General features: G+C 42.3%; 1 protein-coding gene across 6 annotated transcripts in view; it reads left to right on the forward strand.

The window, feature by feature from the left end:
- ESRRG (estrogen related receptor gamma) overlaps positions 1–26,667 on the forward strand; it is a 622,952-nt gene that overhangs the window by 319,371 nt on the left and 276,914 nt on the right. The gene's annotated exons all lie outside the window — the stretch shown is intronic.

The raw sequence follows: 26,667 nt of genomic DNA on the forward strand, positions 1-26,667 counted from the left end.
CCTCCCCTCCCATTAATGCCTAATGTGCTCCGGCCCCACTGCAATGCTTCCCCTTACCTTGCCCCAAGCTCCCAATTCCCTTGAAAAGATGTGCACTCCTAGTCCTTTTTGTCTCCAGTGCCCTTCCTGCTCCTTCTGGATAAGCCGTATTTAGAGCCCCTACAGCTCAGTTTCTCCACTTCTCAAACAGAAGGAACCCTTCCTCAGCCATCACCATGTCCTCACAGCATCTTGGTGTACATCTGTTCTAACACTCCTCTAGTCAGTGCCCTGGACGGTACACTCTTTGGAGGGAAGAGACATTCTCATTCTTACACCTGCGGTTTCCCACCACTCTGACTCCCAGCTGGGATTCCTGGTTGACTCAACAAGTGCATGAACAAACCCATCCCCAGAGGGTCCGTGAGCACCACTGACTCATTTTCATCTCACCTTTAAAAAATTGTTTTCTGCTTTCCTTTTGTATTTTTGAGCAGTGGATGCCTCACATGCCTACAGTAGGGGCCAAATGGAAAAACAAACTCGGGATTGCCTGTGAGGTAGAAAGCAGTTCCTAAACATCAAGAATTGGTGGGCAATTAAGTGGCTATCCCTGATTCCCACCCAGTCGGTGAAATGAAATGCCTTTTGTAATTCCTGTTCTATTGGTTAATCTATTAAGACCCTTCAACTCTTGTTCCAAGGTCTTAAAGCATGATTCTTCAGTCCCGGGGTTTAGAAGGCTTTAACACACGGGCCCACAGGACAAAGGGGGACCTGCAGAAGGATGGGTTTGATGGTGGGTAGAGATGTGAGTCAGTAGATTCTGTGGAAATCAAATGCTAAATTTTGCGAGCACATGCAGTTTTCTGAGGAGAAAGTTCTCTGGCTTTCATGAGATCCTCAAAGGAGCTTCTGGCCCAAAAGTAATTAAAGACCCCTGCTTTGGTATTTCAATTTGAGGAAATGATGTTTCCTTCTTATGAAAATAGAATACTGTCTATAATGACTTATCATTATTAAAGGGATACTTTCCTGACATTGAACAACCCCCCCGCACATATATACCCATGTCAATTTATTAACTGTAATTTTTGAAAAGGTGTTTCTCAAATGGCCTCCAGTTGGTTGAAATATTTTTGCTTGCTCCTCAAAGTTGTCCTCATTGTTTCCTCCTTCTCTCTCCAGTCTTCGTTCCTCCTGCGTTTGCAAATTCTTCGGTGTGTGGAGGTGCCCAATGAGAGGGGAGAGGGGAGTTGAGAAGGCATGTGTGCCATTGGCTACCTGGTGGTGCATTTCTTTTGTTGTTCTGGGTTGTTTTTAGAACTCATATCATTGATGTGCTTGGGGCATTGGTGACAAGATGTTAATAGTTTCTTGACTGGGCAGACAGCTGTGTTGAGAGGTGTTAAGTTTTCAGTAAATTCATCTGTTTTATTAGTTCAGATTTACCTGCAATGTTAGCTCATTTACAACTGAATTTGAGATCTATTTTTTTTCACCTTTCGCAACTTCTGTTTCTTTCTTTTGTTTCCATGGAATTTCATTTGAAAAATACTGAGATTCCTCCTTCCCTCCCCCCAGTACGATAGGCTCTCTTTACCTATAAATAAACAAGAGTTTGGGGGAGTCCCCCTTCCTCAAGAATATGTCTTTCTAGGACTGCATAAGTGATCATCCTGAATTACTAAAAACAAAATATTTGCAGTTATCATTACAGATAAATTCACCCAGTCTATTCAAAGGCTCTGGCATGTTTCTGTTTTGCTCTTCCCAGCTTGTGCTTGTACCGAAGATATTGGCTGTACCAGAGATGGGTAGAAAAACAATTTTGGCCTCTTAGTTGAGATGTTGCAACCTTTTATTGGTATAAAAACCTTAGTGTGATACTATATTCCAATGTTCTTGGCTCTTTCTGTCATTAAATATTGCCATTTCCTCTCCTCTGAATTCTTTTTTGTCCTTCTATAGTCTGAACTGAGAAATCATTCATAATTCTGTGGACTTACCTTCAGTTTTCTTGTGTGTGGATTCCCTTTGCCTCCCTGTGTGAACTGGAAGCTCCTGGAAGGCAGGGTCCTTCTTTGCACTGCCCATGAATCCTGATGTGAAGCTTCTAAATCCTCCTTGATTCTGTGATTACAATAGTCTCCTCCTATCCTGAGAAATCACATCGGCCATGTAAGCTGTGGTTCTGCAGGCTTTGGCCCTGTCTTTGGATTAAGCTTGCTGGGGTCGATTCTCTCCTGGAATACTTTCTAAGCATGGAAGAAACAGCAAGATAAAGTCACTGTGTCATGGGTAGAAATGCTAGGCCAAATTCTCTGAGTCCTGAATGCAAAAATGTTTAGGATTGAAAAATCAGGTTCACATTTCTCAGAATTACTCAGGAGAACAATTTTGTGCCCATTGTCAGTTTTTTGAAAAGCAGTGGGTAAGGTATAGGTTATATAAGATACGTAGCATTTACTGAGTGAGCTCTTGGGGACAGCATACATAAAAGCTTCTAGTCCTCTTAGACTAGCAAAGAATAATGGCTAAGAATGTTAACCACTTAGGGCTGGGGAAGGCCTTGGAGATTATATAGCCAAGCCTCCTCCTCTTGTCAGTGGATATAGGTACCCTATTCAAGGACATACAAGGGGGGACACCTGGGTCGCTCACATGATTCAGCAGCTGCCTTCGGCTTAGGTCATGATCCCAGGGTCGTGGGACCGAGTCCCAGATTGGGCTCCCTGCTCAGCGAGGAGCCTGTCTCTCTTTCCCACTCTGCCGGCAGCTGCTCCCCCTGCTTGTGCGCTCTCTCTCTCTCTCTCTTTCCATGGCAAATGAATCAATAAAATCTTAAAAAAAAGAAGAACATACCAGACATATGATTAGTAGCAAAATTACTGGGAGCCAGGCACTTGTTTAAATGCTTTGTGCCTATTAATTCATTACCTCATAACAGCTTCGTGAGGTAGTGTTATGTTTATTTTTCTTTTACAGATGAAAAAACTGAGGTACAAAGAGGTTAGGTCAGTCACCCAAGATCTGATGTCTCTATCTATCTCTAGGATGTGTCTGCTCTTCTCTGTCTCCACTGTCCCTGCCTTAGGCCAGGCCACCATCACCTCCTATGGGGACTTCTGAGAGGGCCTCTCGCGGGTCAGCCTGCATCCGTTCTCACTACCTGGATAGGTTCGGCCCTTGGTGGGCTTCCTTAAAACTCCAGTGGTTAGTGGCCACACCTTGCTTGTGGGATTTGCAGGAGGCAGCCCTTCCTGGCTTTCCAGAGGCGCGTTTCATGCTCCCTCCCCTGCCTGTGGTACTAGAGCATCTCTATACACTCCCTCACATGTCAGAACCTGGGCATTTTTCTATCCACCATTCAGATCCTAACTCAGAAGTCTCCCCCTCAGGGAAACCGTCTCTGACTCCTAGCTGAACCATAAGCCACAATTGGAAGGGTTTGAGCCCTCAGGAACTGTATGGATTTGATTTTCTGTTGTGTTCCTAAAGCCAATACAACAGTTTCCCCACGTCCACGGAGAATACGGTACGTTCCAAGACCTCCAGTGGGTTCCTGAAACCACAGGTAGTTCCCAACTCTATATAATGCTTTTTCTTATACAGTCATACCTCAGTGTATGATTAAAGTGTGATTTCTAAATGAGGCAGAGTAAGAGATTAATAACAATAATGAAGAGAACACCTATAATAATATATTACAATAAAGGTTATATGACTATGGCCTCTGTCTTTCAAAATACCTAATTGATTGTACTCACCCTTCTTCTTGTGATGGTATGAGATGATTAAGTGTGTACCTGATGAGGTAAGTGAGGTGAATGACGTAGGCGTTCTGACACAGTGTTAGGCTGCTGTTGGCTTTCCAACCACACGTCAGAGGGAGGACCACCTGCTTCTAGACTGCAGGTGGCCGTGGTCACTGAAACCTCAGGTAGCAAACTGAGGCTAACACAGGGTCCCCTGGATAGTGTGGGACACCTGACAAGCAGCATTTGTTGAAGGAAGGAATGAAGGAAGGAGAGCCCTAAGGTGCTGGGAGTGGTTCATTCTGGTTCAGTCAAGAGTGAGGGACTGGAGTTAGGCTTTCTGACGTGGACCCTTCCTCGACTGCTCACTTATTGTGAAAATGCCTAAAATGGGAGTAAGGGCAAAGGAGGCTTCAAGATTGATGCCGAGGAGAATTCCAGGCCGTCCCTCTGCGTCCTCTATCCTGACAGCACAGCTCCCTGCGTCTGAGGTGTGGGCTCTGCGCCGTGACTTCTTTCTCAAAAGTACAGTGTGGAAAGAGGGGTGGAAGAGAGTAACTTCACAGTGGGTCTCTGCCAGGTAGATCAAGGTCAGGGTATCAACCGTGATAAGCCATGTTTATTGTATGTACCTTTGATAGGACGGGATGAAAACAACACCTTACCTCTGAGGTCTTTCGTCCCCAAGCCTGTAACCCCAGTCTAATCATGAGAGAAACAGCAAACAGATCTCCAATCTACAAAATACCTGGGCAGCATACCTCAAAACTGTCAAGGTCATCAGAGCCAGGAGAGTCTGAGGAACTGTTACAGTCAAGAAGATCCAACAGCGAGATGGGATGTGATATCCTGGTTGGGATTCTGGGACAGAAGAAGAGTAGGTGAAAATAAAGGAAATAGGCATGAAGTATGGAGTTTCGTTAATCATACTATGTCTGTATTGGTCCTTTAGTGGTGATAAATGGGACTCTCTAACCTAAGATGTTACCAGTAGGAAAAACTGGGTGGCAGACGTATGGATGGAGGCTCTCTCTTACTATCTTCACAACTTTTCTGCAAGTTTGAAACTATTCTAAAGTACCAGATGTATTTTTTGAAAAGTCATGCTGAGGTTTTGGGGTTCGGGGACTGGGAAAGTCAGTAGTATTAAAAGTAGCAGAGGTTCGACCATGAAGTCACAGGCTCTGAGCATTAGAGGCTGTGTGGGGGTGTGGCTGGTGGTGAAATTAAACTTTGGGGGTCACCGAGGTGCCAGGAGCTGAGGAAGAGGGGGCTCCGCAGAAAGGGAGGCAGGGAAAAGAAGGATGGGGGATTGGACTAGAGCTAGAAGAGACAGGAGAGGCCAGGGAAGGATTTTTCAAGATTTAGAAAGATGTATATTAATCCATAACGTAGAAGAAGAAATTCCTCAAATGCTTGTTTTATTCATGTTTAAGAGTGAGGTATGAAATAGGTGATAGGTGCATGATTAGGGCTGTGGATGGGTTGTCTTAATGTTGATTTTGTAAGCCAGTTTTCTCACTTGAGAGAATCCCAAAATATGGCGTCTGTAGGTCTTTTCTCTAGAACCTCCCATTTCCCATGTACAGAGTCCTCTGGTGTCCTTCCTTGGGGATATACAATTGCCTAGGGCATTCTGGGAGCCCAGTGGAAAAGAAGGGGAGGGAGTGGAGTCTTTCCTGTAATGCCCTCATTTTCAGTAAGGTGCTTGGAAGGCCCATCTTCTTCTCCGACACCCCACGCTCCTGGTATTGTGGTCCTTAGAATTTCTCTACCTTGGTTTCTCCAAAGACAAAAGTGAGAGGGAGAGTGGATGCTGTGCTTTGCAGGCAATAGGTAGAGGATGTGAGGGCAGACTTTCAGCCCGCCCCCCCTGATTTTAGCTGTGTACCTTACCCCTGCCTTAACACCAGTGCCTGATACCCAATGCCCTCGATCCCTGAGCTTTCGGGGTGAGGAGTCCTTCATCTTCTCGTCCTACTTTGCTTATATTTACAATTCATTTCGAGCATATCGCTTGAAGAGATACTGATCTACACTCTGCCTTTCAGTTTCTTGGACCATGGTTCAGGTTGGATATGTCTCCTATTTTCATCAAAACAGGAGAATATGAAAAAAAGATGGAGATTCTGTTTGTTTCTCCTTGGTGTTTTATGATAATTTCTGAGAAGAAAACAACAGAAGAGTCTTTCTTTTCTTACAATCAAAATTTCAGAAGTCAACATTTAAAATCACTACTATTTTCTTATATATATGTTCATGTTTTTTGACTATGGGTTTAAATTTAATGTATTATATAGTCTGATTATTGATTTTAATCAAAAAAGCAGAATATAATTAAGGAACAGAACTGTCAGTTTGCTTTTCCAAGGAGTCTGTTGGTTTATGGTTCAGTCCTTAGGGCATATTACCTTATGCCTTTGGGGCAGTCCTCACATTTTTGAGAAGTAAGCAGTCTTTGTCAAGTGATATAAGAATCAAAGCTTGTTTTGTGGAATGAAAGTTAACTGAACCTGAGGCCCTTTTTTTGTACCACCCCATTTGGTTTTTTTCTCCTTTAATATTTTAGTGATTTTTTTTTTTTTAATGGCAGTTAAAAAAAAAAAGAAAGAAAGAAAGAAAGAAAAAGATCCCACTCGCAGCACCTTGAGCTGTATTTCCTTATCAGCTAGTTGAGGGTGGAGGGAAGGAACGCAGATTTTCCTGAGTCTTTTCTTTCCTGGAAAAAACAGAAGGCTGGAGATTACCCACGTTTGTGGTTCCTGAAGGTAGAGCCGATGCGATCCGGGGAAGTTGTTTCTCAAGGAAATACTGTCCTTTTCATTCATGCAACTTGAACTTTACTTTGGTAAAATTTCAGGTGTGCTCTTAATCTCACAAAACAAATTGAGGATTGCTGGGGAGAGGGAGTTTGGGAGAGGGGGGTGGGGTGATGGACATTGGGGAGGGTCTGTGCTATGGTGAGTGCTGTGAAGTGTGTAAACCTGGTGATTCACAGACCTGTACCCCTGGGGATAAAAATACATTATATGTTTATAAAAAATTAAAAAAAAAAACAAAACACCTTCAGGTGTGCTGAGCAAAATCTTTGCTTTTCTTCTTTTTACTCAGTGAATCCTTTTCATTGTACTCTGGAGTCATAACTCCAATAACTCTCTTCCGGGGGAAATTACTGTGTAGGAAAGGGGCTTAGTCACGGGGTGGAAGGGGGATGTTTCCCTGTTAGTAAATGTCAGCTCAAACAAACACATCTCCTAAGAGATTTCCAGACGGAGGCATCTTCATTTCTCAGCATGGTGATGGGATTCTTTTACCCATTATGTAACCTGTGTTTTCCCAGTAGGGATGTATTAGAATATGGGGGTTGGTGGACCTGGAGGGATGCATCTACCATGAGGCATCTATAAGAACAGACTCCTCCTACTGCAGAGGGTAATTGCCCCCTACAGAAGTGGGGACAGTGTTTGGTCCTCGTTCTCCCTAAGCCACCAAGTCAGCAAGGGATACTCATCTTTAAGAATGTTCACCCCAGATCATACTGAGTATAACTCTACTGTCCCCTCAAACCCAAGACCTACAGCAGTTTCTTTCTTTTAACTTACGTCAGCCTTTAGTCTTTCCCATCATGCTGTCATGGCTTAGCTGGGGAGGCCAAGTTTTCGTTTGTAATCATGAATGCTTATAAGGCAGGAGGCCAAGGCTTCCTAAATTGCTCACTGAGCCTCATTGTAAATTTATATTGAACTCTTAATGGTGGGAGCATTAAAAAATTGGAGCTTCTGAAAGATGATCTCATTTTAGAATTTTTTTTTCCTCTTCTATATTCTCTGGTTTAAACCACATTATTTAAAAAAAAAATTCCTTAGTTAAGTCAGAAGTCTAGATGTGTAATTGTCATTGAGTTTACTTTAATGATAAAAACAGGAAGGAGGTGGTCATCCCCCAGAAAACACTTATTGGATATGCTGTGTCCTTAGGCACTCTGCTGAGCCTCAATATGACTAAGATATGGCTCCTATTCCCAAGGCACTTAAAGACTAGAAGAAAAACAAAACCAAACTAAAAACTCCATAGTGCCTCTTAGTAGGCAATGTGCTGTGTAACAAATGATCTGAACATTTACTGGCTGAAAATGACAAATTATCTGTTCTTTCCCTGAGTTTCTGAGAGTCAGGAACATGGGAGCGGCTTAGTTGGCTAGTCCTGGTTCAGAGTCTCTCAGGAGGCTACAATCAAGATGTTGGCCAAGAGGGAGGTCTCCTGAAGGCATGACAGGGCCAAGGGTCTGCCTCCCTGCTCACTCACATGGTGGCCAGCTGGAGGGTCTTGCTTTCCTGCCACATGGGCCTCTCCCTGCCGCGAGGCACCACATGACAGCTTGCTTCCCCCAAAGTTTGTGATCCTAGAGAGAGGGAGAAAAAAGGACAAAACAGAAGCTGTACTGTTTTTTGATAATCTGATCTGCGCAGTGACATACCAGCCCTCCTGCTGTATTCTGTTGGTCACATGGACCAATCTGGTACAATATGGGAGATGCCTGTGACAGGTGTGAATATAAGGGGGGGCGGATCTCGTTGGGGGACATCTTAGAAGCTTGCCACCAGTCTTCCATCTGTATACTGAGCTGCTCAGTTTCCAAGATTAACAATGAAGAAGCATGATCAAAAATATCTAGTGATGTCAACCAACACCCTGGGAAGAAAAGGGCAGTGAACTGTAGAGGCGGGGTGGTGGACATGGAACATAACTATGGACCAGCCCAAAAGGGACAGCCACCTCTAGGTTCTGTCTAGGAAATCTTTTGTGTAGAAATTCTAAATTCTAAGTGTCAGACATGATTCTGATTTTGCAAAGAAAGGGATTGAAGATTACTGATCATATTTCTATCAGTAGCAGATAAAGAGTGATTCTCTTTCACTAAGCAATCATGATGCTTTATGAAAATTGAAATGGGAGTAGCATTTAAAAGGGGACAGACTGTATTTGAATGAGTCCCTGCTATGGCTCTTATGGTGTGGAATCAAAATTAACCACAGCTAAGCAGTTTTTCTTTGTGTACCACTCTATTTATCCAAATGATGTACTGTTTGTTGTAAGAATATGTAAGAAAAATTTTTGTCAGTGCAACAACAAAATTATTTCTGATTTGGACTAGAGCAACATTTGCTCCTGCCTAGTGCTCTTCTTAACGACAGAATTATTTTACATAAAGAAGTCTACTAAATAGCATGTATTCAATCTGAGAAAATACATCAGAGTACTCTACGCATTTTCCTTGTTACCACATCCCAGTTTTCCTTCAAATATGTAAGAGATACTAAGCGGGTCCAATTTTTACCTCCCATTTCTCCTGCATGTTTGTTTTTGAGGCATGATTGAGAGCTATAAATATCTAAAGTGGCTTTTCTCCCCCTGGCTTCCACTGCTTTAACCTGGCAAAAACCTCAGGAATATATAGAGAGTAATAGCTAGAGGGAGAAGAAGAAATTACATTGGTATTACTTTCTAGCACTATACTATGTTCAAGCTCACTTCTGATCCTTGCTTAATTTGGAACTAGATCTAGGGAGATGGCCAGATATAGGACATGATAAAAAATGAGATATTTAGCAAATCATGCATGGATGGCACAGAGATAATAAATAATACTGGCAACATGGTTCTTGTCCTTGTGTGTGTGCTTAAGTAGGTCCTTTTGGTCTAAATCTTATTAAAACTTTACACTTTTAAGTTGATACCTGTTGGTAGGGCGCCTGGGTGGCTCAGTTGGTTAGGCTACTGCCTTTGGCTCAGGTCATGATCCTGGAGGCCTGGGATCCAGTCCCATATCGGGCTTTCCCTGCTCTGCAGGGAGCCTGCTTCTCCCTCTCCCTCCACCTTTCCCCCTGCTTCTGCATTCTCTCTCTCTCTCTCTCTCTGTGTCAAATAAATAAATAAAATCTTAAAAAAAAAAAAAAGACACCTATTGGCATGATGCACCATTTATAGGTAATGCTAGGAAAACTTGAGCTTTGAGCTTAAAAATAAATTTTTCATGCATTTCTTATACGGTGAACAAAAAGAAAATCTACTTGACAGCGATGGGACTAATTGTGATTTTGTGTGTGGAGGGAGGGTGGGGGAAAGCAAGGGCTGGGTTCTAGGCCATGCATTTTAGCCAGGCATGTAATCAAATACCTAGGCCTGAATTTCCTCCTGTGTAAAGCCATGCAGAACATCTAGTTGACTTATCAGATTTTTCTAGCTCTAAAGTTTCATCCAAAACTTCTTTGTCTGACTTTCTTTTGAACATGTGTAATTTTTTAAATGTCTGGAATTTTTAAAAAATTCTATTTGTTTATTTGAAAGAGAGAGAGCGTGAGCACAAGCAGGGAGAGGAACAGAGGCAGAGGGAGAAGCAGACTCCCGGCTGAGCAGGGAGCCCCACGCGGGGCCCAGTCCCAGGGACCTCAGATCGTGACCCTGAGCCCAAGGAAAGACACTTAACCGACTGAGCCACCCAGGTGCCCAAATATGGGTAATTTTTACGTACCAATAGTATCATAAAAACAATTTGCTTATAAAATAAGCACAAATTGACAAATTGTCAATAACGAAGTTTCTTCATAAAAAGTTTATCTCTAGATTGCTTTTGTAAATACATCTTAGAATGTTTCTCTCAGGGTCTCTGGCTCCAGGGTATTGATCACAAAGGGCACAGGTCTGAGAAATTAAAGTGATAGTTTGTAAATAACCTTTTCGGAGATCAAATTATTCGCCAAGTATGCTGTTCTCGGTGGTACTGAGTTAACCATTTGTGCTGCTTCCTGTTTAAGAATGCTTTCAGCTGCAGGTGGCTCAAATGCCAGCCAGTGTTGGTTTAAAAATGAGAATTTAATTATCCCTTACCACAGGAAGCTTAGAGAGAGGTACATCTAGGTTCGTTCAGCTGCTCTGCAATGTTGAGATTCTGATCTGGCACCTCTCTGATTCTCTGGGCCTTTCCATTAGGACCACACAATGGTTGCCCCAGGTCCGAGCAAGGCATCAGTTTAGTGTCTCAAGCAGATAACTGTCCTCAGCCAGTCATGGGTAAAGAGGACAAAATTATCCCGACCACCTGAAGATCAGTCAGAATTCATTATCCCAGTGTTCATCTCTCTTACCTACAGTAATCTGGCCCTCAAATTTATCTTCATTATCCTTCTGCTAGGTTCCTCTGTTTTAGTCAAACTGCTTTCTGTTCTTCTCCAAAGATGCATTATTTTTAATTATGCACGATGCTTTTTTCCCATTCTTGTCTGTCCTCTTTTCTTTTTTTATTTATTTATTTTTTTTTGTCTGTCCTCTTTTCAAGGTAAAGTCCCATCAAAACGCTACTGAGATTCATTTCAAATTCTCTTTAATCTGGTCTCTTCACTCCAGGTGGAAGGAATTGCCCTTTCTTTTGAGTCGTTGTCTTAGTTTATATTTTGTGTTTGTTTAACAGCATTTTACAGGATGATTTATGTCCATATTCCATTAGGTGAAACAAGGCAGATACGATTGTGTCCATTTTACAGATGGAGAACAGGCTCCGAAGAGCTTGAGTGACTTTCTCAGGCATCATGGAACCACGTGTTAGAGTCAGGACGTCAGTGAGTCTGGGGTAATAGACTCTGTAACAAACATGCTCCCCAGTCGTGCAGAACAAAGAATATAAATGTTTATTTCTCTCTCCTGTGAAAGACTAAGTGAAGGCTTAGGTTGACAGATGGTTCTGCCCTTGGAAGGGTTGAGGGGCCTCAGGCAACCATCTCTAACACCTGGCCTCCAGGGTTGGACTGGACCTTGGCGGTTCCAGCAAGGAAAGGGAAATGGAGCAAAATCCACGTGCAGGTATCTTCTCAGGAGTGAGGTGGAAACTGCATGTTTGCTAGAGTTCATTGGCAAGAGCTCAGTCATGTGACCTACCAACTGCTGGACTGGGAAGTGCACCCTGGCCTTGGGGCCAGGAAGCAGGAAGAGTAGCAGCACTGCCTGTCACAGACTGGGAGTACAGATCTCCTGCCTCCAGGGCTGGTTCGAGTTCTTGTGGTTTACCATTGCCTTTGTCTCCCTTGTGGTAAAGCCACAGTGGAGCGGCATCTGGTGGAGGACGCCATGCTTGTGGTGCGTGAATCTCTGTGTGAATTGCAACAATCAGAGCTCCTAGAGGAGGGAGGGCATCTCCTTAGTTCTCCTGGGCCACTCACATCCCATTTTTAAAACTCTGAACGGTGGTTCTCTTTCATAGACACCAAAACATAGCACACCAGACACTGAGCACCTCCCTAGCGGCTGACCTTTGTGGGGTAGCAGATCAGACATGTTCTGTCCGATTCCACTGACTCGCCCATTCCTCAACTCCCACCACTGTGATCTAGACACGCTCTGTGCTAGCCCCGCTTCAAGCATGCAGCAAAACATGCAAAATGTTATGATTTGTTGCCATGCTGACAGTGTCAACTTAACTACGGCTGACAAACAGTTTTTAAATAGAACATGTCAGTTCATGGCAGTATTTTCCATCTGTGTTTTGTTTTTTTTTTTCCCTTTCCCACACTTAACACCGAACATTTGAATGTCTCCACAAAGGTTTAGTTTACACTTCCAGTCAGTTACATTAATGACTTGTTAAAACCATATTTTGGAAATGAGCAAAACAATCAACAGTGTTTAGAAAGAGGAGTCCTTCCTCTTGCTGGAGAAGGCAGTTCTCAGAGCCAGTCTTGGTAGTTTGGTTTCCGCTGCTTTGCCTTCTTTGCTCTGTCTTGCCTTCTTCAGCTCTGATTGGGTATTGGTACCCACAGGAGCTTTTCCCCTCCAGCTCTGAGCAAGATTCCAGGAAAGTTCAGAGGGCCTGCTGCACAAGATAGAGGCCTGCACCGAGATGCCCAAACAGTGACGTCTAGAATATTGGCCACCATAATGGCTGCCCTCACCAGCTCTTGACGTTTCGCTGATAGTGCAGTGTGCACCTCACCTTCTCAACACTCCCCTGCTAGGTTGTGCCCCTTCCCCTTCCTCTAGCTACTCACCCAACAGAGAGACTGACATTACCCATTAGGAACTTCGAATGTCAGAACCACTGTAAGTGCCTTAATTGTGTTTTAAATGATGTCTTGGGTCTGTGCACTTATAATGAAAATATAGAGTGACAATGTAAGCTTTAAAAAGTCTGTTCCTGCGACGGTTCAATTTTGCCCGCTTTTTGTGTCATTACAGATTTTTAAATTCTAAAGAAATTTGATTTCTTTAAAAAAAAGAAAAAAGTATTGTTAATACTCTACTTTTCATTCCAGGCACTGGGTATTCCTTGCTGGTTTTCATAGTTTGGGCTTTGGCTGCAAATGTTTGGACATCAGCTCAGAACATCATCTCTAAGGAAACACTTTGCAAGTGTTATCTCCTTGTTCACAGGAACCCAAGGTAGACCGAGCAGAGAATTGTTTAGTGATAGAAACTGAAATAGCAATAAAAAGAGGGATGGCCAAATTATGTAAAATCAGACTGCATGAATAATTCAGTGCTCGCTTGAGTGCGATTTTTATTTTTATTGTTAAATAATACTAACATTTCCATGAACTAATAACACACAGACTAACCAACTGGTAAGCTTTTTGTTGGGAGGTTGGGATGACAGGGGGGAGGGAGGGAAAAGGAAATGGGACCAAGTAATAGGCTTTTGGAAAGGGAGTGTTCTCAGTGCCGCACTGATACAATCATCCGTTTTATAATTTCTTTTTTTTGTTTGTTTTATAATTTCTTAACTATATCGAATATAGAGAAATTAAACCACAGAGAAATTCGTTAGTACATCTTTGTTTATAGATTCTCTGGAATAACAGTAATGTTTTATGAACTTTCTTCTCTACTGAACCTCAGAATTTGAATCTAGTACAGTATGTTGCTTTTAAATGTAAATTCTAAGTAAGTGTGTATTCCTGTGTTTGTAGAACTGAAGTATGTAAGAGTTTCTTTTATTGTGATTCCTAAGGTATCTATCTCCATATAGATATGGAGCCACAGTGGGAGAGATTGAAGCCTCCTGCAAGCTTATTTTAATCTCAAGCAGAAGTTATTATTAGCTAAAAAAGAGGAACATGTTGGGATGCCTGGGCGGCTCAGTCATTTAAGTGCCTGCCTTCAGCTCAGGTCATGATCCGAGGGTCCTGGGATTGAGTCCCACGCTGGGCTCCTTGCTCAGCAGCGAGCCTGCTTCTCACTCTGCTTGTGAGTTCTCCCTGTCTCTCTGACAAATAAATAAATAAAATCTTATAAAAAAAGGAAAATCTTGGCTACAATGAGCTGTACGTCATGGATATTTTAAGCAGGTTCGAAGAGGAATGGAAAGTGAGCAAAGGCATTAAATCATTAGGAAAACAGTAAACATTGGAGAGAGAAACATAAGGTGTAAATTATGAAAAAGAAACTCTCAGAGGAGTATGATGGGGAGACAGGAACTTTTAGCTAGTCTACTAAATAGATGAGTACTGCCTTTAATGGCCTTGCTTGATCTAACGAAATTGTAATTAGCTCAGGAAGAACCGCATTAACTAAGAGATCAAAAAACAAAAGCAAAGCCCTGGTGCAAACCAAGGTAGACAACACCCTGGTTGTGTGGGGGGAACATTCAGTATTCCAGAAGAATCCGTTATCATGTGATTCGGAGTTTTAAAAATCAATATATTTTTATTCTCATTCTTAGAGAGAAGACACAAGAGATTTTATAAACCCATGGGGGGAAATGTTTTGGGTTGACCCCCGACTAGAAAACATCGGGAGAGTCCAGGCAAAGCTCAGACAGGAGTCCGATGGGAGCACAGTCGTGGGAGGTCCCGTGGGAGGCAGCTTTATCACCCTGGATGTCACCTTGGTATTGTCCAGGGGAAAGGGCACTTTGAAGAGGGAATAGATTCACTTTGGTTGGGAAACTATGAGCGCCTAAGGAGCCAGTCTTCTGGTACAAGGAAATGCATTTATGTCAGGATTCGTAGTAGGTAAAATAAATTATCTTAAATTTTAATTAAAGATTAATGATGAAACTGTTGGGCCTATAAAAGATAATTTGTGAAGGAGCTCAATGTTGTAAGGCAGATTGTGCTGCTGTTAAATACATTAACATTAGTACATGTGCAGCTAATAAAATAGTATAGCTTTTACAAACATCTCTCTCTTCTGCATCCCCCCCAACACATTCATGCCCAAAGTAGTAACAATTAGCCCCATTCCTCAGACGTAAACCCTGTGCAGAGAGTCTTTCCTAGTAAATGCATTGTTCTAGGGGACCAGAGACAGGAGCCATGCCTGATCTAATGGAGACACATGATCAGGCAAACCAAGGAAATAAATTCTAAGTCCTCAACCAAAAGATGTGTCAGAATCACCTGAAAAGCGTTTTTGAACTATACAAGCCCTTCCCCCAACTCTCTGAAACCCTAGCCCCACCCCCATGAAATTCTAATGTGCCCTCTATTCTTAAGAGAAATGCCAAGATTAGAGTTATTTCATTCCCTCTTTTTCTGTCTTTCTGATACCTGTATACGAGATTATTTATAATGAACACGGGACATCCGAGTAGAATTTTTTTTTTTTTTTTTTTAAGGAGGAGGTGAAACAAAGAAGGACAAAATATTTCCCCAAATTTCTCATTGGTTCAAAAGATTGAATACCTGTTAAAATTGGCGAGGGCTATTTTTTATTTTCAACCACACATGTTCTGTCACCTTCTCTGGCATGCTTGTTTTATTTATTTGTGAGGTAGAAAATGATTACTGTAAAGTTGTATTTGTCTAGGGTCTCGTACTTTGATAAAAGGAGTAAAATAAAGATCTCACACTCACTCTGGGCTTTCATTAATGATGATTATTAGCCCTGTTCTGAATTATTGACAAAGTGTTATAGAATCTTAAGAGGAGAACTTGTATTCTTTTAAATAAAAAACTAGTTAATTAGAACTCTTTTCTAATGAAAATGACCTAACTCTGCTGCTAAGTGCTAATTTAAAAAAAAGAGAGAGAGAGAGACAAGGCTAAAAGATAGTTTGCAAAAATGCATATTGATTCACATAAATCAATAAGTTAGAACATGATTGAGGCTTGAACTGCTCTGGAGTTTCTAAAATGTCCTCTGTCTTCCTGTGCAATAGCAGAAAATGTTTCCCTGCATTTTGATACCCAACATGAAAATTAGATATTAATATATACAGGGAAAGACAGAGACAGAGAGAAAATACTTAACACCCCAAGAAGGAAGCAATCGTGCCATCACTCACAGGTGGCATTGCTGTGAGTGACTTACTCCGTCATTCTAGAACAAGTGCAAATCTGTCTCTCAGACCAAAAAAAAAAAAAGAAAGAAAGAAAGAAATAGGAAAAAGTGGGGGATGTATTTAGAAGGCATCTATGCCTTATATTTAAGTGCTCTTGTGTTTTGCTTGGACACTGAGGTCTTTGTAGTCATTTTGTTCCTGTTTACTCACACAAGACTTGCAAATAACAGAAAGAAATGGGAAATCAGTTTCTTTTTCTTTCAGCTGGAAGACATGGTGTCTCGTAATTATTTCAAAAGCAGAGGCCTCGCTGTTTAAAGCTTATTAAGGTTTATTTTCTAAAAATTTCCTCTTTGTCAGCTGAGGTGACAGCAAGGCCAGGTGACCCCGAAGGAGACTTATCGACCTCTAGACTTTTCAATCAGAGGCTTGTCACCTTGAAATCACCAGCATTTGCACACAGAATGTCTGTATACTACTGTGCAGGACATAAATATGAATCTGGCTGATCTGGCTTTTACTTTGCACATTAACGATTCCCAGCAATTGTCTGGAAATGAGCTCGAGGGTTAGGCTTGCCGCTGTCCTGTGATTTCTCTCTTAACCTGGTTACGTTCCTGGCTTTACAAGACAACCAGACAAGAAGGCAGAAGTGAAGAGCGGGTATTTGTATGCGCAAAGGCGATCTTTCCTGCATTGGGGCACCTGGGGTGGTAGGTATGTTGGCTGACTACTTTTTGTTTGTTTTGATTAATTCACTAAAATATAAGCTCTTTTGAACTGTGACAGTACGTTCGGTCTAGCATCTGGAAAGCAGAAGATATTAAATAAATGTTGGGTGACTTTGTTGACGGACGTCTTCTGCATATGTTCACATAGTAAAATCCATGATTAGATACTGAGAGGTAAGAAAGATTTGAAGGCTCGTTCAAGAAGCTTGCAACAATAGTATGTATTTTCTATTGTTTTTCACCACTGCTCTTAAAAAAAGGACAAAAAGAAGTTCACCTTGATTTCTCTCTGGTCTTCGTCTCCAGTGGAGATTGAGCGGGGGAGGGATTGTTCTGTAGCTACTCGGGGATGCGTTCCCAGGGCTGAGTGGTGCCTGTCACATAGTAGATACTCAGTAAATATTTGCTGAATGAAAGGATGAGTGTGTTATGCAAATAGTGGAGAAGTGAAAGGAGTAATGTACTATCCTCGTCTGTAGACCTATCACCCACAAACCAGGTGTATTTCTTACTCGCGTTGGATAAGATGATATTGTTTATTATTTTTAATTTGGTTAAAAAGATCACATAGTCGTTTTAGGTACATCACAAAATTACTTATTTTGATATTTACTAGGTGGATTTCGTGCTGAAGTCAAAAGAGAGGGGAGGGACCCACAGGTTGTTGACAGATCAGTGAGTCGCAATAGCGTCACGGTACTTCTGTAGCTGTATAAGGCTTCCTTCGCTGCATACACACTGATCTCGTGTGCTAGAACCACGATCCAGAAAGGACATGAGGTGTGCGAAGAAGAACATGGGTCCGGGAACTGAGTTCTGGTCTTCTCCTTGTCATTGACTGGCTGTGGGCCTTTGGACTCTCATCACTTAGGACCTCTATAAGCCTCACTCCCACTATGTGGTCTGTCATATTATGCAGATAATACATATTAGAGGAGATTTGGAATCAATGGCACAGAGCCCCCAGCTTTCCCTCTGTTCTTGTTCTTCCTTTGGTGAAATGAAGGTAATGATAGTAACGGACCCGTAGCATTTCTCTGTCAATTAAAGAGATAATTTATGCAAGACCCCAGTTTCAGTAAGTGTTTAGTGAATTCCAGCAATTACTAGCTCTTGTTCTGTATCTAAATATATATGATTCCATGAGAAATTGTCCCAACCTATCAATAACTCAACTTAAAAAATGTCCAGGCATTCTCAGGGTCCATCCTGATAACTTCTGTCAGGTAAAGAGAAAAATTGGTGGGTTTTCCATTTCAAATCTTATACACAGAGCATTTTCAATTTTGAAAATGTCAGCGCGTTGACAGTACTCCTTTAAAAGCAGCTTTGTTGTTTTTAAATTACATTTGTTAAGCTTGAAATCCATAATGTGAATGATAGGTCCTGGTGGTATTTATGTAAAAATTAAAACTGTCAAGTTGTATTAAGGTTTAATCACTGGCTATGGCATATGAGTCACAATTTCTCTGCACTTGCCCTCTTGGTGCACTTTTTTTTTTTTTGCACTATAGATCTGAGCTATAGAAACATTACATGCCTTCCCCCTTTTAAGACTCTTTCTTAGAAAATTCCTCCATGAGTTTATGTCAAAGATGATGTGGCAGAAGAAACTAGCATAATTCTATGCATATCATCACTTTGGTGTCATCTCATTGGATCCCTACCATGAACCAGCAATACGTTATTATGTCCCTCGTGCAGCTGAAGATACTGAGTCTCAGAGAGATAAACCAGCTGGCGAAGGTCCTTTCCAAAATACTATACCCTAACCTTCTATTATGTTCTTCAGATTCTGCCTGGATTAATCTTACCTGCCCTTTTGTGACCTCAAAGCTACTTCTAATTAACATCTGTGACTAGACTGTTAGAAAGATGTGTTAAAATAATTTTAAATATATTATGGTTCAAAAAGTAAGATTTAGGGATGCCTGGGTGGCTCTGTGGGTTAAGCCTCTGCCTTCTGCCTAGGCCATGATCTCAGGGTCCTGGATCTCATGATCCAGGATCAAGCCCTGCACTGGGGTCTCTGCTCCACAGAGAGCCTGCTTCTACCTCTCTGCCTACTTGTGATCTCTTTATCTCTGTCAAATAAATAAAATCTAAAAAAAGAGAGAGAGAGAGAGAGAGAGAGATGTATGTGTGTATATGTATATATGTGTGTATATGTATATATGTATACATGTATATGTATATATATATGTATGTGTGTATATATACATATACACACATATATACATATACACCATCTAAAAAAATTTAAAAATCTAAAAATCTAAAGAAAAGATATATATGTATGTGTGTATATGTATATACGTATGCATACATATATACATATACACACATACATATATACGTACAGAGCACTTTTTAAAAATAGTAAACACCTTTCAAAGGTGGACTGGATAAGCTTATTGCCCTGGAAGTTGATATATACAGACATACATAGTTCAAAAGTTTCAATCTCCTTATAATAAGAGAGATACAAATAACCTATATATAATCACTAAGAAAGGGATTGTCTTCACAGTTCAGGTTTGCGTCCTGGCACTGTTCTAGTGTTGTGTCAGCTGAGTGGAGTGACCTTGACAAGGAGGCCCATGGTTCAGACTAGCATTGCTTCTTCACGGTGCACCTCCAAAGATGCATTGCCACAGTCAGGTTCCTATTTGAGACCTTCGGCTGTCCCAAGTCCAGAGTGTTTATCGGGTTTGAGAAATGATCCTCCGTTCTTGCTCTTTCCTCTTCTCAGAACGTCAAAGTCAGATTTTTCTACCTTACAGATAAAATCCCAACTGAGTGTACCTCAAAGCAGAGGAGGATTTACTACTTTTAATGCAAATAGTAGCATTTCGATAGCATTGCAATGTTCAATACTGTACATTTCAGCCCACAGTTAGCCTGTCCTGTGTGGCTGCTGTCCCCTGGGGTCTGATGAGCACTTCCTGGTCAGGGACTGCCTCGGGCTCACTGGGGACCCAGCCCCTGAGCTCTGGTGTGGGCAAAGAAAAGGGACTGGAGGCTGGTGTTCTGCTGCAAGGATGGGTAGACCTGATAGCCGAGGTCTGACTCACAGCTCTGGGGGGTGCTGTGCTGAGCTGCCGTATTCCCTTCCAGGATCAGGAGATTCATTTTCCCATCTGCCGGCAGTCCTGCTTCACAGTGGAGTCTTTGCTTGGAATTAGACCCTGCCAAAGGAAGCTGCCTCTCCCAGGGCTCCGTGACTAGTCTGGACGGACGTACCAAGGCCCGGCTCCCTTGTTTCAATGAGAGGCGGCTCTGAAGGACCGTGTGGGCTCCGGAGCTCCTGGTGGGATCCCCCGCATCACACTCCCTCTCCTGCCCTCTGCCCCTTCCGCTTCCCTCACCTCTCAGCTCTTGAGAGCCCTTCCTAACAGACCTCTTGCACACAAATCTCAGAATCTGTTTCTCCAGGAATCAACCTGGGACAACTTCCACCACGTTTCTCTGGTCAGCTTTATAATTTCCATAGATCTGAGACCAGATAGGTCTCCTAAATGTCTCCTAAATACTTACTCATTAATATTAGTCCCTGAATGTTGTTTTTCTGATAATTAGTGTTCCGTGCCAGGTGCCAGGAGGGTAGAGACAGCTACTGTTCAAATTTAAGGCGCAGGGAACTCTAGGTCTGACTGTTGATAAGCAGCCGGGGTTGTATTCATAAGTCAAAATGGGAGAGGGAATGGAATAGAGAGTACACGTATCATTCCACAATTAGAGATCTCTGAGAACATTCCTGTCTGGGCATTCAGAGTAGTAGATGCCCAGTAGTGTGTGTGTGTGTGTGTGTGTGTGTGTGTGTGAGAGAGAGAGAGAGAGAGAGAGACAAAGAGAATGTGAATCATTTGTAGCAGTGGTACTATCTTGTGTTCAATGTTGGGACTATAGAAATGAGTAAGACAAGACCTGCCTATTTTTTTTAAAAATAATAATCTTTTTTTTTTTAAAAGATTGACATATTTGTTTATTTGAGAGAAAGCACAAGAGAGAGAGAACAAAGGAGAAATAGGCTCTCCACTGAGCAGGGAGCCTGATGTGGGGCTCGATCCTGGGACTCCAGGATCATGACCTGAGCTGAAGGCAGATACTTAAGCGACGGAGTCACCCAAGTGCCCTAATATCCCCATTTTAAAGATGAAAGAACTGAGTCTTCATGATTTGCCAGGAGTAGCATAATTATTCAGCCTCAGAGTCAGAATTCAGACTCAGATTTAGCTTCATTATTGTCCATTACACAATATCTTATTGATTCTTTTCAGTTGTTTCCAGTGGTCTGTGGCATATTAAAAAGAAAAGCCTCTGTGTCAAACAAGTAGAATGAAGACTAAAATAACACTGGATGCTTGATTTGAGGTCATAAATATTTGTTTAAACTCCTCATTAGCTCTTGTTGAGACGGCCTTCATGTTGAGCTTTCTGATGGCGAGACCGCTGGGATACCATTGGGTCGTAGGATGAGCTGCCCGGCTGACTTTTAGCTGTCCCTCAGAATGCCATCTCTCACAGACTTAAATCCTAGATCCTCTCTGCTAGAGGAGCATATCTATGGTGCTTTATATTCTATTACCCCATAATATACAATGCATTTTATTTATGTTCGTCATCTTTTATACAGAACTGTCACAAAATACGTCACTGCTGATTACAGTCTATATGGGCAAGCTACACGGGTGAGTTATGCCCCTCACCATAGATCATTCCAGTAGTACCTGGCTGGGAAGGGAGGAGGATAAATCCAAAACAATGATAGATGTACTTCAAGAGGTTCAGAGATGCCTGGATGTGGAGAGAAACCTGCAGTTAAAAATGCCTCAAAGTGCCCTCTTTTATCTTGTAATCTCTTAGCTCTGCATTTGTCTCTATAGAACATGCTCGGCCCAGCTCTTGTGAACACTTGGCGGTTCCTCATCGCCCACCTGGTCCTAACGCTAGCCGCGCCTCTCATCTTTCCGTAGTGCCTATACGCCCATGACCACCACCGCTTTCTCCTGTAACTTCAGCAGCATTTGGAGAATTTGTCCCCCTCTCTTGTAATATTCTTTGGAAGTCATGAAGTTTTCCTTTACCTCCTCAATGCTGTAGAATCCCTCACTACCAAAATATTCAAAGGGGGTCCTGTATTAATCTAAAACCAAGTATATATAAATATTGTCTCTGCGGACATGTTTGAATAGAACTTGACTTTTAGTCAATTTTAGCCATTCTCCATTGATTGATGCTCTAATAAATCCTAGGAAGGCCTGTGCTAGGGATGCCCAAGGATGAGCAAGACACAGCCTGGACCCTCAAGGAGTCTGAGGTCCAGTAAGGGAATGCAGACCCGCGAGCAAGTGATTTTAATAGAGTAGGTGAGTGATAGTATAAGGACAGATCCAGGGTCCTTGGGATCATGTGTGGTGCGTCCAAGTCAGCCCGGAAAGCCTGGAAAGCCCTTGAAGGACTGACGCTAGGATTAGTCCGGGGAGATTTGTGTCAGGGGCGGAGTGGGGAGGAGCTGCCGTGCTGCACGAAGAAGTGTCTTTGGAAGACTGGGGACACAGTGATGGTCGTTACGGTTGGTAAGGAAGACGAGGTGACAAGAGGGAGAAAGGAAGCCTCAGGTGGGTCCAAAGGGGCCTCATAGAGCCTAGGACGCAGCCTAACCTTAATCCTGAGAGTAACAGGGACCTGTTAAAGGGAGTCACATAGAAGAGTGGCAAGAGGCGCTTCCGTTGTAAGATGATCCCCCGGCTTCCTTGCAGAGAGTTATGGTGAGGTTGGACCTTTTGCAGTGGGGTTGGTGAGAGCAGCCTCAGTTGTGACAGGGACAATGAGAAAAGGGATGGATGATATTTAAAAAAAAAAAAAGAAAAAAAAGAGAGAGAAGACTTTTTTTTTTTTTTTTTAATGTAAGAAAGCCTGCATGGTGCCAGGTTTGAGCAGTTGGGAGGAGGGCGGTGTGGTTTCCCAGCATGAGAAACTGAGGAAGAGGAAGCGGTGTGGGGCGTGGGTGACAGCGTTTGAAGTTGTGGTGCCTCTGGGACCCTTGAGATGTGCTGTCCAGGGGGGGCCGCCAGTTGCATGGTTGGAGAGCTCAAGACCTAGAGACAGAGGCCGTTCCCCATCATCACAAAGGAATCGAAGGGAGGGCCGTGGAGGAACCCCACAGGGAGAAGGGGAAGCGAAGAGGCAACTGATCTTGGAACTGAGGAAACACGCTCATTACACCGTAAATAGATGCACAACAGATGGCAGAAGGCAAACTGAAGACAGGGCAATATTTCCACGTTCACGTTTTTACTACAGTGCAAATACCATTTCCAACAACAATTAAAAAATCAAAAAAACCCAAAAAACAAAAAAACCCAAATCATGCCACATCCCCCTCCCTTGTTCCCACATTCCTCTGGAGGTCCTGTTCCTGCATCTTGACACTGTCCACACACTTCTTATCAGAAGGTGGACTTAGGGCTGCATCCTGGCCCTTTTCATCAATATATGATCAACACTTTTTGTGTTTCTTCAGTTTTCATTTACGAATGGGGGTTTTGAAGCCCATCAGTTTCTTTAGGAAAGTGACCACTACTTCGCGTGGACGGAAAAAAGAGAGACAGAATTGGAGGGTTTAGCCACAGCGATTTTCATTCATAAAGTGCGAGGGTAATATGATGATGGCACTGCGGCCCTGGGGCACGAGGAGACACGTTTAGAATTTCGTGCTGCCTTTGCGGCTCCTGAGCCCCGCCCGCAGGGTGACGGGTGACGGGGACATCATGTGCCCTCACATCTGATCCCTGAGCGCTGTGCGAAAGCGGACCAGACTGTGGCCTCGGGCTCGTGACTTGGGGGTAAATCGTCCTCTTGAGAGGCACCTGAATCTTCTCTCGTGCTTCCTGGGACATGGCTTCCCAGGTCCTGAGAAATGGAAAACCCAAACCCCAAAGACCCAAGGAACAACGTACTCAGAAATGGAAGCTGAGTAACGAGAGGGGCAGAGGGGCAGTTCTGCTGACCCCGAGAGCCGAATCGGACCCCGCTCTTTGCTGAAGCCTTGGGTCTAAGGGTCCTGGTCCTTAGGCCAGAAAGTCTGTGTTGGGTTCAAATCTTGGCTCTGCCATTGATAAGCTGTACGGGTCTCTGGCTGTGAATACATTCATCTTTAAGTTGTGGCTGCGTGTCCCTTTCTGGAGACTAACAGGAATAGACATGACGTGTCATGTTTCAGTATTAGTTACAGTTTCCTTATTATTATGATTATCTAATACTGAAGTTGTAGGCGTAGGATCTTTTTAGTATTTTTCCATATTATGATTGCAATGGTCTCTGTGCTGAGGAGCCTCTCATGGTCTGACCGTCTAGTTTGTGAAGGCCTCATTTCTGAAAGTGCATGAGCCCATTCACATCCTTAAACCCCTTGGTTCATTTTATCTTGTTTTGTTTTGTTTTGCCTCAAAACAAGCTGATCTTCAGCTGCTTTCTCAAAAAGATCCAAGTCTGGCTGTTTTCCCTTAGATGGATCTTTTTCTTCTCTGTGAACGAACTAGAGGCTTGCCTGATGGAAATTTATGAATGTTCCTCTATCTTTGGGTATTTACTGGAGCCCTGAGATCATCTCTTTTTTTCTTTCTTTCCCTCTGATTATTAGATCCATCAAATACCATTTTTACAAAAGCATTTTCATAGCTGGCCACAATTAACAATTTTATTGAGAGCGGGGAGATCCCTAAGGGGTTTGGTATTCTTCTTTGGGGTCAAGAGTACAGAAATAAATTCCCTAAGCAAGATACCCAATCTGTATGAAGGCAGTCTATGGTGTAAATAAAACTATTTGTTTGCTTACATCAGGTCATTGTATTTCTAGTCAAAGTTTTTTTTTTCTTTAAGATTTTATTTATTTATTTGACAGATCACAAGCAGGCAGAGAAGCAGGCAGAGAAAGAGGGGGAAGTGGGCTCCCTGCTGAGCAGAGAGCCGGATGTGGGGCTTGATCCCAGGACCCTGGGATCATGACCTGAGCCGAAGGCAGAGGCTTTAACCCACTGAGCCACCCAGGTGCCCCTCCAGTCCACGTTTTAAACACAAAACAAGCTATATCTGCATGGAATTTCATGGTGAATCTTTTATCTGTGTAGTAAACTATCCAACTTTCTAATTTCTATCTCTTGGGAAAAAGAAGTTCCCTCTTTTACCATGAATGTTACAGAAAACATATGTAATTTAAGTCCAAATTTTCTTGACTTAAGAATTCCACTTTCCTTGATGGGTTTTTTTTATTTGTTTGTTTTGTTTTGTTTTGTTTTTAGATCCTTGTTTGCTTGTTTGACTTCTCTCTCCATCAAAATGGTCAGGTCATGACCAGGTTAAGACCTGTAGAAACCATTTTGAGCATTAGAAGGGATGCGCACCTCCTCGTCTCCTACCTGAAAGTCTTCAAAATAAAAGCAATATCAAACTACAAAGTAATTAAGAAATCAACGAAGTTCTGATTTTTTTCACCAAGGAGTACATCAGGATTTGTTGTTGTTTTGTTTTGTTTTGTTTTCTCTCTCTCTCTCTCTTTTTTGGAAACATCAAATAACAGCTACTTTGGAAAAAAAAAAAAAAAAAAAGTGTATTAGTGTCCCTGCTTTGCTGCTGCCCAAGCACATTTCTTAGCCTCTCTTTGGGTAATCTGACACTGGGTCAGCTCGACTAAGCTATTTGGGAATCTAGCTCCAAAGCCAGAAGATGTTGGTAAGCGAAAAATAACTCAGTATGTCATTCTGTTTTATAAAACTAACTTTCTCTGAGGTCACTGGCAAATAACACCTACCTTTCAAGGTAAAAATTTTGTCTTTTAGTGTTGAAGAATGACAAAGAATATGTTTTGACAATTTAAAAAATTACGTTGGAGAAGGAAAGCTTAAGTACTTCAGTTCCTATCTTGGTGTGACAATTACTGTTTTTCTCACATTGTGTTCTAGCTACTGGATAAAGGTAGGACTATATAAATCTGGAGTTTTTTAGTTCTGTGGAGTTGAAGAATCTTCTGGAACTAGTTATGTGCAGCTTCTGCCCAAGCTACTGAGTTCCCGTGGGATATCAGGGGGAAAGGAGCCAGCATTTGAAAAGGGCAGAATTCTTTGGGAAACTCAACATCATAGGCCTACCTTTTTAGAACTAGAAATTACCTTTGCTCTCATCCTGCACAGATTTTCTAACTGGCCGTCCTACCCATGGGCCGAAGATATGCTTTGGTTGGTTCTTGACCTCTTGGTTTGAATAGCATTAGTAGAATTTGAATGCATTGAGATAGGACCTCCTTTCTCCAGTTCACTGCAGATCCCACTATTACATATCCCATTGCTCAAACCTGCCTGGTACCTGCCTGGGCCCAAAGGCACTTGAGTTATGGAACGCCACCATTGGTTAATGCTGATATCATCTCCCTTTCATGAAGGATGATCTCAGAGGCTGAGAGAGTTCACCTGAGTGTTCACCTAAACTCAGATAGAGCCAAGACCAGAACTCAGACCCCTTGACGGCTAGAGCAGTGTCATTTTTGTCACACAGTTTGGTGAATGAAACTTAAATTTATCTCATGATCTCAGTGTCCCCCAAAAAGAAAATATATAGCTTTAAAAATAAATACTTGAAGTAAATTTACCACCTGCATATCTAATGATATCTCAGGAAGAAGACAAAAAAAAAAAAACCACACACACACACACACATACACGCACAATACAGTAAGTAAACTCAACAGGGCTGCCTCACATTATTTTCTCAAAATATTCTAGGTAGAGGCCTATTAATTATTTTTCTAGCAGTACATAAGGAAGCTTTTAAATACGGTATATGAGCATCAATGAATAAAGACCTGTTTTTTTTCCTATGGCAGGAATATTTTAGATGCATACTTGAACATAGTTATCAGCATCTCCCAGTT

This window comes from Neovison vison, chromosome 10 (genome assembly GCF_020171115.1).
Source record: "Neovison vison isolate M4711 chromosome 10, ASM_NN_V1, whole genome shotgun sequence".
NCBI classification, from domain to species: domain Eukaryota; kingdom Metazoa; phylum Chordata; class Mammalia; order Carnivora; family Mustelidae; genus Neogale; species Neogale vison.